The sequence below is a fragment of the Moschus berezovskii genome, chromosome X (genome assembly GCF_049115385.1).
Source record: "Moschus berezovskii isolate FMDL1 chromosome X, NW_MosBer_1.0, whole genome shotgun sequence".
Lineage (NCBI taxonomy): Eukaryota > Metazoa > Chordata > Mammalia > Artiodactyla > Moschidae > Moschus > Moschus berezovskii.
Genome location: NC_142488.1, coordinates 52588890 through 52603891, shown reverse-complemented (window position 1 = coordinate 52603891; position 15002 = coordinate 52588890).

Genomic DNA, 15002 nt, shown 5'->3' with positions numbered 1-15002 from the left:
TGGCACACTGAAACTTCAGTGGGGCAATATGAGCACAACCAGCTTCTATCACGTGGAAAATGTAACATTCGCTTTCTGCTCAGCTTCACCAATGAAGTGAAAGTGAAGTTGCTCAGTCGTGTCAGACTCTTTGTGACCCCATGGAATGTAGCCTACCAGGATCCTCCATCCATGGGATTTTCCAGGCAAGAGTATTGGAGTGGGTTGCTATTACCTTCTCCAGGGGATCCTCCTGACCTGGGATTCAAACCCAGGTTTGCCACATTGTAGGCAGACGCTTTACCATCTGAGCCACCAGGAAAGTCTCACCATAGAAGAGACAGAGCCAAAGCAAAAACAACGCTCAGTTGTGATGTGACCAGTGATGGAAGTAAAGTCCGATGCTGTAAAGAACAATACTGCATAGGAACCTGGAATGTTAGATCCGTGAATCAAGGCAAATTATAAGTGGTCAAACAGGAGATGGCAAGAGTGAACATCAAAATTTTAGGAATCAGTGAACTAAAATGGACAGGAATGGGTGAATTTAACTCAGATGACCATTATATCTACTACTGAGGGCAAGAATCCCTTAGAAGAAATAGAGTAGCCCTCAGAGTCAACGGAAGAGTCTGAAATGCAGTTCTTAGGTGTAATCTCAAAACTGACAGAAGGCTCTCCGTTCGTTTCTAAGGCAAACCATTCAATATCATGGTAACCCAAGTCTATGCCGCAAGTAATGCTGAAGAAGCTGAAGTAGAATAGTTTGATGAAGACCTACAAGACCTTCTAGAACTAATACCCCCCAAAGATGTCCTGTTCATTATAGGGAACTGGAATGCAAAAGAAGCCAAGAGATACCTGGAGTAACAGGCAAATTTGTCCTTGAAGTACAAAATGAAGCAGGGCAAAGGCTAACAGAGTTTGGCCAAGAGAACACACTGGTCATAGCAAACACCCTCTTCCAACAACATAACAGACAACTCTACACATGGACATCACCAGACAGTCAATACCAAAATCAGACTGATTATATTCTTTGCAGCCAAAGATGGAGAAGCTCTATATAGTCAGCAAAAACAAGACCAGGAGCTAACTGTGGCACAGATCATGAACTCCTTGTTGGAAAATGCAGACTTAAATTGAAGAAAGTAGGGAAGATCACTAGGCCATTCAGGTATGACATACATCAAATCCCATATGATTATACAGGGGAAGTGACAAATAGATTCAAGGGGTTAGATCTGATAGACAGAGTGCCTGAAGAACTATGGATGGAGGTTTGTGACATTGTACAGAAGGCAGTGATCAAGACCATCCCCAAGAAAAAGAAAGTCAAGATAGTTGTCTGAGGAGGCCTTACAAATAGCTGAGAAAAGAAGAGAAGCAAAAGGCAAAGGAGAAAAGGAAAGATATACCCATTTGAATGCAGAGTTCCAAAGAATAACAAGGAGAGATAAGAAAGCCTTCCTCTGTCATCAGTGCAAAGAAATAGAGGAAAACAGTAGGATGGGAAAGACTAGAGATCTCTTCGAGAAAATTAGAGATACCAAGGGAACATTTCATGCAAAGATGGGCACTATAAAGGACAGAAATGGTATGGACCTAACAGAAGCAGAAGGTATTATGAAGAGGTGGCAAGAATACACAGAAGAACTATACAAAAAAGATCTTCACGACCCAGATAATCACAATGGTGTGATCACTCACCTAGAGCCAGATATCCTGGAATGTGAAGTCAAGCGGGCCTTAGGAAGCATCACTACAAACAAAGCTAGTGGAGGTGATGGAATTCCAGTTGAGCTATTTCAAATCCTAAAAACTGATGCTGTGAAAGTGCTGCACTCAATATGCCAGCAAACCTGGAAAACTCAGCAATGGCCACTGCTGTTGCTGCTGCTGCTAAGTCACTGGACTGTAGCCTACCAGACTCCTCTGTCCATGGGATTTCCCAGGCAAGAGTACTGGACTGGGGTTCCATTGCCTTCTCTGGCAATGGCCACAGGACTGGAAAAATTCAGTTTTCATTCCAATCCCAAAGAAAGACAATGTCAAAGAATGTTCAAACTATTGCACAATTGCACTCATCTCACACACTAGCAAAGTAATGTTCAAAATTTCTCCAAGCCAGGCTTTAACAGCATGTAAACCATGAACTTCCAGATGTTCAAGCTAGTTTTAAAAAAGGCAAAAGAACCAGAGATCAAATTGCCAACAGCTGCTGGATCATCAAATCAAGAGAGTTCCAGAAAAATATCTACTTCTGCTTTATTGATTACGCCAAATCCTTTGACTGTGTGGTTCACCACAAACTGGAAAATTCTTCAACAGATGGGAATACCAGACCACCTGACCTGCCTCCTGTGAAATCTGTATGCAAGTCAAGAAGCAACATTTAGAACTGGGCATGGAACAACAGACTGATTCCAAATTGGGAAAGGAGTGCACTAAGGCTGTTTGTTGTCACCCTGCTTATTTAACTTATATGTAGAGTGTATCATGCAAAGTGTTGGTAGAAGGCTGGAAGAAGCGTGAGCTGGAATCAAGACTGGTGGGAGAAATATGAATAACCTCAGATACACAGATGACACCACCCTTATTGCAGAAAGCAAAGAGGAACTAAAGAACCTCTTGATGAAAGAGGAGAGTGAAAAAGTTGGCTTAAAACTCAACATTCATAAAACTATGGTCATGGTATCTGGTCCCATCATTTCATGGCCAATAGATGGGGAAACAGTGGAAACAGTGAGAGACTTTATTTCTTGGGCTCCAAAATCACTGCAGATGGTGACTGCAGTCATGCAGTTAAAAAACGCTTGCTCCTTGGGAGAAAAGGTATGACCAACTAGACAACATATCAAAAAGCAGAGGCATTACTTTACCCAGAAAGGTCCATCTAGTCAAAGCTATGGTTTATCCAGTAGTTATGTATGGATGTTAGTGTTGGACTTAAAGAAAGCTGAGTGCCGAAGGATTGATGCTTTTGAACTGTGGTGTTTGAGAAGACTCTTGAGAGTCCCTTGGATTTCAAGGAGATCCAACGAGTCAATCTAAAGGAAATCAGTCCTGAGTATTCATTGGAAGGACTGATGCTGAAGCTGAAGTTCCAATACTTTGGCCACCTGATGCAAAGAGCCAACTCAATGGAAAGGACTCTGATGCTGGGAAAGATTGAAGGCGGGAGGAGAAGGGGACGATAGAGGATGAGATGGCTGGATGTCATCACCGACTCAATGCAAATGAATTTGACTAGGTTCTGTGAGTTGGTGATGGACAGGGAAGCCTGGCTTACTGTGTTCCATGGGGTTGCAAATAGTCAGACAGGACCAAGCGACTGAACTGAACAGCTTCACCAATACCACTGGGTTAGAAAATTACAGTACTGTCACTATAGTGGGAGGGGTGCAGTTTTTTCTTTGGTGTTTTGCTGGAGTAGTGCCAATCTTGCAAGAAAAAAAAAGGTTTTCTATTATTAGGCCACACTTTTCTGGTCCTTTGCCTGTGAGGAACAGCTTTTTTTCTTGGAATTTTTGGTCTATACCTGTTCCTTCTAGGTTGAAGGTTCTATCTGTCTGTCTGGAATATAATGGAAGCAATAAGGAACTCACGAAATCACTATACATTTTGTTCCTTGAGTCTCAAGATCCATAAACAGCCTAGTATCTTTCCACCTTTCAGATTTTTTAATATTTACAGTATTATGTCTAGGTATTTTTAGTTGTAAGAAGGAGGACCTTAAAGCAGTGAAGTTACTCCATGTTGTATATCTCACACATTTTGAAAATGCTATATTTTCATTTTTATTCAGTTCCAAATAATTTTTTTGCTCTCCAAATAACAATTATTTTTTATTCTTCAAGCTTTTATTTTATATATTTTTAGTTTTTATTTTTTAATGTATTAGTTTTTTAATTGGAAGATAATTACAATAGTGTGATGTTTTGCCATATATATAAACAGGAATTGAAAGAGGATGAGATGGTTGGATGGCATCACCGACTCGATGGACATGTGTTTGAGCAAGCTCCAGGAGTTGGCGATGGACAGGATAGCCTGGTGTGCTGCAGTCCATGGGGTCGCAAAGAGTCGGACACAACTGAGTGCCTGAACTGATTGAACATGAATCGGCCACAGGTATACATGTGTCCCCCACATCCTGAAACCCCATCGCACCTCCCTTCCCACCCTATCTCTCTGAGTTGTCCCAGATCACCAGCTTTGAGTGCCCTGTTTCATGCATCAAACTTGTACTGGTCATCTGTTTCACATATGGTAATATACATGTTTCGGTGCTATTCTCTCAAATCATCCCATGCTTGCCTTCTCCTACTGAGTCCAAAAAGTCTGTTTTTCATATCTGTGTCTTCTTTGCTGCCCTGCATGTAGGATCATTGGTACTGTCTTTTTCTAAATTCCATATAAATGCATTAGTATACAGTATTAGTGTTTTTCTTTCTGACTTACTTCACTCTGTATAGGCTCCAGTTTCATCTACCTCATTAGAACTTACTTAGATGTGTTCCCTTTTATAGCTGAGTAATATTCCATTGTGTGTATGTACGACAACTTCCTTATCCATTCACCTGTTGATGGACATCTAGGTTGCTTCCATGTCCTGGCTATTGTAAATAGTGCTGCAGTGAACATTGGGGTACATGTGTCTCTTTCCACTCTGGTTTCCTTGGTGTGTATGCTCAGCAGTGGGATTGCTGGGTCATATGGCAGTTCTATTCCCAGTTTTTTAAGGAAACTCCACACTGTTCTCCATAGTAGCTGTACCAGTTTACATTCCCACCAACAGTGTAAGAGGCTTCCTTTTTCTTCACACCCTCTCCAGCATTTATTCTTTGTAGACATTTAGATGATGGCCATTCTGACCAGTGTGAGATGATACCTCATTGTGGTTTTGATTTGCATTTCTCTTATAATGGCAGTGTTGAGCATCTTTTCATGTGTTTATTAGCCATCTGTATGTCTTCTTTGGAGAAATGTCTGTGTAGGTCTAAAAATTTAATTTATTTTTTATTGAAGGATAATTGCTTTACAGAATTTTGCAGTTTTCTGTCAAACCTCAACATGGGAATTTACTGTATGGCTCAGGAAACTCAAACAGGGGCTCTGTATCAAGCTAGAGGGGTGGGATGGGGAGGAAGATGGGAGGGAGTTTCAAAAGGGAGGGGGTATATGTATATCTGCCCACTTTTTGACTGGATTGTTTCTCTGGTATTGAACTGCATGAGCTGCTTGTATATTTTGGAGATTAATTCTTTGTTCATTGTTTTGTTTGCTATTATTTTCTTCCATTCCAAGGGCTATTTTTTCACCTTACGCATAGTTTCCTTCATTGTACAAAAGCTTTTAAGTTTAATTAGGTCCCATTTGTTTTTGTTTTTTTTCCATTACTCTGGGAGATGGGTCCTAGAGGATCTTGCTGTGATTTATGTCGGAGAGTGTTCTGCCTATGCTTTTCTCTAAGAGTTTTATAGTTTCTGGTCTTGAGTTTATGTCTTTAATCCATTTTGAGTTTATTTTTGTGTATGGTGTTAGAAAGTGTTCTAATTTCATTCCTTTACACACAGTTGACCAGTTTTCCAAACACAATTTGTTGAAGAGACTGTCTTTTCTCCATTGTATATTTTTGCCTCCTTTGTCAAAGATAAGGTGTCGATAGGTGCGTGAATTTATCTCTGGACTTTCTATTTTGTTCCATTGATCTATATTTCTGTCTTTGTGCCAGTACCATACTGTCTTGATAGCTGTAGCTTTGTAGAATAGTCTGATGTCGGGAGGTTGATTTCTCAAGTTCTAGTTGTATGTCTTACATCTACATTCTATGATAACCCCACCAGTCAATGTTATAAGTTTTTCCTTTTTATAGCCATTCATATTTTTAAAAATTTAAGAGAAAAATAATCTACCGTATTTATCCAGAAATTTACTATTTCTATTTTTATTCATTCTGAATTTCAAAGTTTTCTACTCCTATCATTTTCTTTTAGTCTAAAAACTTTATTTAGCATTTACTTTAGATCTGTTTTTACAGTAACAGATTCTATTAACGTTCTCTTTATATGAGAAGGTCATTATTTAAATTTGTTATTGTTCAGTCACTAAGTCATGTTTGACTCTTTATGACCTCATGGACTGCAGTTCTAATTGTTGCTTCCTGACCTGCATACAGGTTTCTCAAGAGGCAGGTCAGGTGGTCTGGTATTCCCATCTCTTTCAGAATTTTCCAGTTTATTGTGATCCACACAGTCAAAGGCTTTGGCATAGTCAATGAAGCAGAAATAGATGTTTTTCTGGAACTTTCTTGCTTTCTCCATGATCCAGCAGATGTTGGCAATTTGATCTCTGGTGCCTCTGCCTTTCCTAAAACCTGCTTGAACATCTGGGAGTTCACGGTTCACATATTGCTGAAGGCTGGCTTGGAGAATTTTGAGCGTGACTTTACTAGCATGTGAGATGAGTGCAATTGTGCGGTAGTTTGAGCATTCTTTGGCGTTGCCTTTCTTTGGGATTGGAATGAAGACTGACATTTTCCAGTCCTGTGGCCACTGCTGAGTTTTCCAAATTGCTGGCATATTGAGTGCAGCACTTTCACAGCATCATCTTTCAAGATTTGAAATAGCTCAACTGGAATTCCATCACCTCCACTAGCTTTGTTCGTAGTGATGCTTTCTAAGGCCCACTTGACTTCATATTCCAAGATGTTTGGCTCTAGGTCAGTGATCACATTATTGTGATTATTTTGGTCGTAAAGATCTTTTTTGTACAGTTCTTCCGTGTATTCTTGCCACCTCTTCTTAATATCTTCTGCTTCTGTTAGGTCCATACCATTTCTGTCCTTTATCGAGCCCATCTTTGCATGAAATGTTCCCTTGGAATCTCTAATTTTCTTGAAGAGATCTCTTGTTTTTCCTTTTCTGTTGTTTTCCTCTATTTCTTTGCATTGATCACTGAGGAAGGCTTTCTTATCTCTCCTTGCTGTTCTTTGGAACTCTGCATTCAGATGCTTACATCTTTCCTTTCCTCCTTTGCTTTTCGCCTCTCTTCTTTTCACAGCTATTTGTAAGGCCTCCTCAGACAGCCATTTTGCTTTTTTGCATTTCTTTTCCATGGGGATGGTCTTGGTCCCTGTCTCCTGTACAATGTCACGAACCTCCTTCCAAAGTTCATCAGGCACTCTATCAGATCTAGTCCCTTAAGTCTATTTCTCACTTCCACTGTATAATCATAAGGGATTTGATTTAGGTCATATCTGAATGGTCTAGTGGTTTTCCCTACTTTCGTCAATTTAAGTCTGAATTTGGCAATAAGGAGTTCATGATCTGAGCCACAGTCAGCTCCTGGTCTTGTTTTTGCTAACTGTATAGAGCTTCTCCATCTTTGGCTACAAAGAATATAATCAATCTGATTTTGGTGTTGACCATCTGGTGATGTCCATGTGTAGAGTCTTCTCTTGTGTTGTTGGAAGAGGGTGTTTGCTATGACAAGTGCATTCTCTTGGAAAAACTCTATTAGCCTTTGCCCTGCTTCATTCCGTGCTCCAAGGCCAAATTTGCCTGTTAACTCCAGGTGTTTCTTGACTTCCTACTTTTGCATTCCAGTCCCCTATAATGAAAAGGACGTCTTTTTTGGGTGTTAGTTCTAAAAGGTCTTGTAGTCCTTCATAGAACCGTTCAACTTCGGCTTCTTCAGCATTACTGGTTGGGGCGTAGGCATGGATTACTGTAATATTGAATGGTTTGCCTTGGAAATGAACAGAAATCATTCTGTCGTTTTTAAGATTGCATTCAAGTACTGCATTTCGGACTCTTTTGTTGACCATGATGGCTACTCCATTTCTTCTAAGGGATTCCTGCCCAAAGTAGTAGATATAATGGTCATCTGAGTTAAATTCACCCATTCCAGTCCATTTTAGTTCACTGATTCCTAGAATGTATATGTTCCCTCTTGCCATCTCCTGTTTGACCACTTCCAATTTGCCTTGATTCATGGACCTAACATTCCAGGTTCCTGTGCAATATTGCTCTTTACAGCATCGGACCTTGCTTCTATCACCAGTCACATCCACAACTGGGTATTGGTTTTGCTTTGGCTCCATCCCTTCATTCCTTCTGGCCGTTTTTAAAGTTTTCTTTTAATCTTTGATTTTTGGAAGCTTGATTATGATTTTTCTGGGCATACTTTGTAATCTTTTAAGTTCACTGAGCTTCCTGAAATTGTATATTTATGTCTTTTACTTATTTTGGTATTTTTGGAAATTATTTCTTCAAATATATGTTCTACACCACTATCTTATTCCTCTCCTTTTGGAGTCCAGTGAATACTACAATTTATAAGTCTCTGTACATTTTTTTCATCTTTTTTCTCTTATGTTATTAGATAGCTTCTATTTAATTTCATGTTAGTCTGTCTTTATCATTTCTATTTTTCTATTAAGCCCCTCTTAATAGAAATTAGTGAACTTTGAAATTTCTGATATTATATTTTTGATTTATGAGATGTTCATTTAACTTTAAAAATAATTTCTGTTTCTCTGCTTAGTACATCTATCTTTCCTTTCATTTCAACAGCATCTATCTTCACTCCACCTTCACCCATGGAAGATGGTTATAATACCTTCTTTAAAATATTTATCTGACAACTCCAATATCTGGGTCACCTTGAGGTTGGCACATGTTGAATTTTCCCTTATACTTTTTTTTTCAAACTTTCCTTGTTCTTGATATTGTAGTATACTTTTGGATTGTATTCTTGTAGTATACAGTTGTATCATATTTTGACTATTATGTTGTTAGACTTTGGGTCCTATTAATAACCTCTAGAGAATACTTTTTTGTTTGTTTGGTTGGTTTAGCTAGAAATCAACCTGGTTGTTCAATCACTCAGTCATGTCTCACTGTTTGCGACCCCATGGACTGCAGCACGCCAGACTTTCCTGTCCTTCTCAATCTCCCACAGTGTGCTCGAGCTCATGTCTATTGGCTTGGTGATACCATCCAATCATCTAATCCTCTGTCATCCCCTTCAATATTTCCCAGCACCAGAGTCGTTTCCAACAAGTTGGCTCTTCACATCAGGTGGCCAAAGCATTGGCGCTTTAGTTTCAGCATCAGTCCTTCCAATGAACCTGGTTATGTTTAAATCCTGTTTCATCTTTGGATGATTATTCCATTTTTTAGTTCAATTTGCAAAGAAATTGGTATGCTGTTTTGACTGTCTCATACATGTACCTCTTAGGGTTAAGTCTTAGACTTGAGTGGTGGTTTATGGCATAGTTAAGTTTAAAGTATCTTACTATGCTGCTTTAGGTGTATCCTGTGTATGTGCAACTTAACAATAAACCTGAAATATATAGAAATTTCATTCACAGAATTATGATATTCCCTTCTTGCACACTCTCCTCTCCAAGATTCCCCTCCCCATAGTTTCTGACTTCCAAGGGCCCCTGTAACTAATCTTCTGTCCAGAAACATAGAATCTCTACTGGGTTTTTAATTACTTGTGCCACCACAGGGGAATTCAGTGGATGGCAATTTTCTCTGTGAGTGACATAGGGCTTTCAGGTAAAACATCACCTCTTCTTTCCCATATAACAGCTGTTATTGAGAAGCTGCTCTTTTTGAAAAATGGACTCTATTTGAAGGGCAAAACAGAAGAAACAGCTCCATTTCCCAAGTCCTTTAAACTCCCTCATCCATCCTGTACTGTCTTTTATTTTTATTGCTTAGGTCACATGCTTCATCTTCACCAATGGAAATTTGGAAAGATAGAACCCAATCTTATTGGTTTCAAAGAAGACTCTTTTTGTTTTGACCAAGAATACTTTATAGGGGGACTTCTCTGGTGGTCCAATGATTAAGACTGTGCACTTTCAATATAGTGGGCATGGGTTCAATCCCTAGTTGAGGAACTAAGATCCTGTATGGCACACAGCATGGCCAAATTTTTTTAAAAAATAGACAAAATATTTAAAATCCCAGGAACTAAACAGTTATTTTTTTAAAAGAATACTTATATCCACAAAAAAAAGAATACTTATATGGATGCTATGCCCTGTAAAGGGAAAGTGTAACAGTGAAAGTTGCACAGTTGTGTCTGGCTCTTTGTGACCGCATGGGCCTGCCAGGCTCCTCTGTCCATTGAATTCTCCAGGCAAGAATACTGGAGTAGGTAGCTGTTCCCTTCTCCAGAGGATCTTCCCAACCCAGGGATCGAACTCAGGTTTCCCGCAGTGCAGGCAGATCCTTTACCATCTGATCCACCAGAGAAGCCCAAGAAAACTGAAGTGGGTAGCCCATCCCTTCTCCAGGGGATATTTGTGACCCAGGGATTGATATGGGGTCTCCTGCATTGCAGGTGGATTCTTTACCAACTGAGCTACCAGGAAAGCCCTGTGAGGTACCTATATTTCACATGCTGTGAAATGGAAAATGATCCATTGCACTCAAATTCTTAACTTCATGACAAAAAATTGTATCTAGCAGTATAATAAAATCTTTTCCATTTTGAAATAATTAAATATTTTAAAATTCCTCGACATTAAAAGCTAATTTGAAAAAATATCCCTTTACATAAGCCTACAGCAGCTGGCTCCTCCTCATGTGGAAGTCCTTGAGCTAGAATTTAAACATTGTAACCTTTCCCCCACTTCCAGTATCTACAATAGCCTTTCTGAAAATAATTCTGATGACCACTACCTTTTGATCTATTGCAATATAAAGTCTTTATCTTTCTTCTGGAACACATTAACAACAGTGAACGTCACAAAACTTGCTTTTTAAGCAAAATAATCTCTTTTATCCAAGGGCAAGATGCAAATGGAAATCTGTGGCTAAGCATAAAATATACTTTTAAAGAACAATATAATTGTTTCTCAGTATCTATTTCACTTCATCAAACTTGGAATCCAAGGTTCTACTATTTTTCCTAAATATGATACTGGAGCATAGAAATTTTGTTGACAAAATGTCCAGGACAGACTCAGGCAGGAGGCACAGAAATAATTTTAAAAATTTTAATAGTGTCTATTCATTCTTAACAGCCTGGATGAACACACATACATGCATGTGTGCACATTACAGCAAAAGAATCTCATATAAATTAAGTGCTGGTAATGTTTGTTTCTATTTTGGAAGATGCTGTGTTAAGTAAACAGGGATGTCTGAAACCTCTGGACACTGATTTTATTTATTTTTTTATTTTATTTTTTTTAATTTTTTTTTGGTAATTAATTTATTTTTCATTGGAGGCAAATTATTTTAAAATATTATATTGGTTCGTTTTGCCATACATTGACATGAATTCGCTCCGGGTTTACATAAGTTCCCCCTCCTGAACCCCCCTCCCACCTCCCTCCTCCCTTTATCCTCCCTCTAGGTCATCCCCGCATGCCAGCCCCGAGCATCCTATAACATGCATTGACCCTGAACTAGTGATTCATTTCACATATGACAACATACGTGTTTCAATGCCATTCTCCCAAATCCTCCCACCCTCACCCTCTCCCATAGAGTCCCAAAGACTGTTCTATACATCTGTGTCTCTTTTGCTGTCTTGTATACAGGGTTATCATTTGCATCTTTCTAAATTCCATATATATGCGTTAGTATACTGTATTGGTGTTTTTCTTTCTGGCTTACTTCACTCTGTATAATAGGCTCCAGTTTCATCCACCTCATTAGAACTGATTCAAATGTATTCTTTTTAATGGCTGAATAATACTCCATTGTGTATATGTACCAAAGCTTTCTTATCCATTCTTCTGCAGATGGACATCTAGGTTGCTTCCATGTCCTGGCTATTATAAACAGTGCTGCAATGAACATTGGAGTACATGTGTCTCTTTCAATTCTGGTTTCCTCGGTGTGTATGCCCAGGAGTGTGATTGCTGGATCATATGGCAGTTCTATTTCCAGTTTTTTGAGGAATCTCCACACTGTTCTCCATAGTGGCTGTACTAGTTTGCATTCCCACCAACAGTGTAAGAGGGTTCCTTTCTCTCCACATCCTCTCCAGCATTTATTGCATGTAGACTTTTGGATAGCAGCCATTCTGACTGGTGTGAAATGGTATCTCATTGTGGTTTTGATTTGCATCTCTCTGATTATGAGGGATGTTGAGCATTTTTTCATGTGTTTGTTAGCCATCTTTATGTCTTCTTTGGAGAAATGTCTGTTTAGTTCTTTGGCCCATTTTTTGATTGGGTCATTTATTTTTCTGGAATTGAGCTGCAGGAGCTGCTTGTATATTTTGGAGATTAATCCTTTATCCGTTGCTTCATTTGCTATTATTTTCTCCCAATCTGAAGGCTGTATTTTCACCTTACTTATAGTTTCCTTTGCTGTGCAGAAGCTTTTAATTTTAATTAGGTCCCATTTGTTTATTTTTGCTTTTATTTCCAATATTCTGGGAGGTGGGTCATGGAGGATCCTGCTGTGATTTATGTCGGAGAGTGTTTTGCCTACGTTCTCCTCTAGGAGTTTTATAGTTTCTGGTCTTACATTTAGCTCTCTAATCCATTTTGAATTTATTTTTGTGTATGGTGTTAGGAACTGTTCTAGTTTCATTCTTTTACAGGTGGCTGACCAGTTTTCCCAGCACCACTTGTTAAAGAGACTGTCTTTTCTCCATTTTATATTCTTGCCTCCTTTGTCAAAGATGAGGTGTCCATAGGTGCGTGGATTTATCTCTGGGCTTTCTATTTTGTTCCATTGATCTATATTTCTGTCTTTATACCAGTACCATACTGTCTTGATGACTGTGGCTTTGTAGTAGAGCCTGAAGTCCGGCAGGTTAATTCCCCCAGTTCCATTTTTCTTCCTCAAGATTGCTTTGGCTATTCGAGGTTTTTTGTATTTCCATATAAATTGTGAGATTATTTGTTCTAGTTCTGTGAAAAATATCGTTGGTAGCTTGATAGGGATTGCATTGAATGTATAAATTACTTTGGATAGTATACTCATTTTTACAATATTTATTCTTCCAATCCATGAACATGGTATATTTCTCCATCTATTAGTGTCCTCTTTGATTGCTTTCAGTAGTGTTTTATAGTTTTCTATGTACAAGTCTTTTGTTTCCTTAGGTAGATATATTCCTAAGTATTTAATTCTTTTCGTTGTAACAGTGAATGGAATAGTTTCCTTAATTTCTCTTTCTATTTTCTCATTATTAGTGTATAGGAATGCAAGGGATTTCTGTGTGTTGATTTTATATCCTGCAATGTTACTGTAATTATTGATTAGCTCTAGTAGTTTTCTGGTAGAGTCTCTAGGGTTTTCTGTGTAGAGGATCATGTCATCAGCGAACAGTGAAAGTTTTACTTCTTCTTTTCCAATTTGGATTCCTTTTATGTATTTTTCTGCTCTGATTGCTGTGGCCAAAACTTCCAGAACTATGTTGAATAGTAGTGGTGAGAGTGGGCATCCTTGTCTTGTTCCTGACTTTAGGGGAAATGCTTTCAGTTTTTCACCATTGAGGATAATGTTTGCTGTGGGTTTGTCATATATAGCTTTTATTATGTTGAGGTATGTCCCTTCTATTCCCACTTTCTGGAGGGTTTTTATCATAAATGGATGTTGAATTTTGTCGAAGGCTTTCTCTGCATCTATTGAGATAATCATATGATTTTTTTTTATAATTAATTTATTTTTTATTGGAGGCAAATTATTTTACAATATTATATTGGTTGGTTTTGCCATACATTGATATGAATTTGCCCAGGTTTACATAAGTTCCCCCTCCTGAACCCCCCTCCCACCTCCCTCCTCCCTTTATCCTCCCTCTGGGTCATCCCCGCATGCCAGCCCCGAGCATCCTATAACATGCATTGACCCTGAACTAGTGATTCGTTTCACATATGACAACATACGTGTTTCAGTGCCATTCTCCCAAATCCTCCCACCCTCACCCTCTCCCATAGAGTCCCAAAGACTGTTCTATACATCTGTGTCTCTTTTGCTGTCTCGTATACAGGGTTATCATTTGCATCTTTCTAAATTCCATATATATGTGTTAGTATACTGTATTGGTGTTTTTCTTTCTGGCTTACTTCACTCTGTATAATAGGCTCCAGTTTCATCCACCTCATTAGAACTGATTCAAATGGATTCTTTTTAATGGCTGAATAATATTCCATTGTGTATATGTACCAAAGCTTTCTTATCCATTCGTCTGCAGATGGACATTTAGGTTGCTTCCATGTCCTGGCTATTATAAACAGTGCTGCAATGAACATTGGAGTACACGTGTCTCTTTCAATTCTGGTTTCTTCGGTGTGTATGCCCAGGAGTGCGATTGCTGGATCATATGGCAGTTCTATTTCCAATTTTTTGAGGAATCTCCATACTGTTCTCCATAGTGGCTGTACTAGTTTGCATTCCCACCAACAGTGTAAGAGGGTTCCTTTCTCTCCACATCCTCTCCAGCATTTATTGCATGTAGGCTTTTGGATAGCAGCCATTCTGACTGGTGTGAAATGGTATCTCATTGTGGTTTTGATTTGCATCTCTCTGATTATGAGGGATGTTGAGCATTTTTTCATGTGTTTGTTAGCCATCTTTATGTCTTCTTTGGAGAAATGTCTGTTTAGTTCTTTGGCCCATTTTTTGATTGGGTCATTTATTTTTCTGGAATAGAGCTGCAGGAGCTGCTTGTATAATTTAGAGATTAATCCTTTATCCGTTGCTTCATTTGCTATTATTTTCTCCCATTCTGAAGGCTGTCTTTTCACCTTACTTATAGTTTCCTTTGCTGTGCAGAAGCTTTTAATTTTAATTAGGTCCCATTTGTTTATTTTTGCTTTTATTTCCAATATTCTGGGGGGTGGGTCATGGAGGATCCTGCTGTGATATATGTCGGAGAGTGTTTTGCCTACGTTCTCCTCTAGGAGTTTTATAGTTTCTGGTCTTACATTTAGCTCTCTAATCCATTTTGAGTTTATTTTGGTGTATGCTGTTAGGAAGTGTTCTAGTTTCATTCTTTTACAAGTGGCTGACCAGTTTTCCCAGCACCAC